An 879-nucleotide genomic window follows, 5' to 3' on the forward strand; every position below is an offset into this window, starting at 1 on the left:
CACCATCATTCATTAAAAAAATTAACAAGCTTTTATTCAGTAGTCAGATATTAAGTAATATTCGTTTTTAACCTTCAAATCCTATTTCCATTCCATTTGTCCCAAAGATTTTTATACTAACATATTATTATATTTTCTATTTAACAGTTTCTACAATAAAATATGCACACAAAGGCTCTATTAAATAATTTCTTGTAGATAAAGTTATCACGGTAATCATTATTTGTATACAACTGATTGAAATCTTAAATATATTATAAATGTGTTAACTTACTACACATAAAAGTAAAATTTGATTTGAAATGCATTTCAGTATATAGATGAGACTTTTAAAATTAGTTGATGTACACAGGACGGCTATTTCTTATTTCTGGAATGACATTGTTCAACATCAAATTCTATTTTTGTATTCATTCTTAAGAATAAAAAAGCTGGTTCTTATTTAAAAAAAAACTAAGGAGGATTAGGAGATATTTTACAGCACTGTAACGATTATCATTTTTTTTATTAATTTATTTTTTAATTATTATTTATGCCTACAGCACCTGGTCTTCCTAGGTAGTCTCCCATTCAAGTACTAACCAGGCCCGACCCTGCTTAGCTTCTGAGATCAGACATCGGGATTGTTCAGGGTGGCATGGCCGTAGACCATGGACTGTGGCTCCACTGGGGCGTGAACCCAGGACCTTCTGCGTGTAAAGCAGACGTGCTCACCGCTACACTATGGAACCATGTCCATGTAACAATTATTTTATGTTCCTTCTGAGATAGGAGTGAATAGTCACATAGTTATGTATCATCAAACACACACAAGTAATAATTTATAAATACTAATATACTATATAACTTCTTGTTTGGTGATAGCTTGTGATTTTAAAA

At 31.2% G+C, this 879-nt stretch overlaps 1 pseudogene; it reads right to left on the reverse strand.

The window, feature by feature from the left end:
- Positions 1-533: 533 nt before the first annotated feature.
- Positions 534-649, reverse strand: LOC111735526 (annotated as a pseudogene).
- Positions 650-879: the final 230 nt, after the last annotated feature.

The sequence above is a fragment of the Pteropus vampyrus genome, unplaced genomic scaffold (assembly GCF_000151845.1).
Source record: "Pteropus vampyrus isolate Shadow unplaced genomic scaffold, Pvam_2.0 Scaffold1000002852, whole genome shotgun sequence".
Lineage (NCBI taxonomy): Eukaryota > Metazoa > Chordata > Mammalia > Chiroptera > Pteropodidae > Pteropus > Pteropus vampyrus.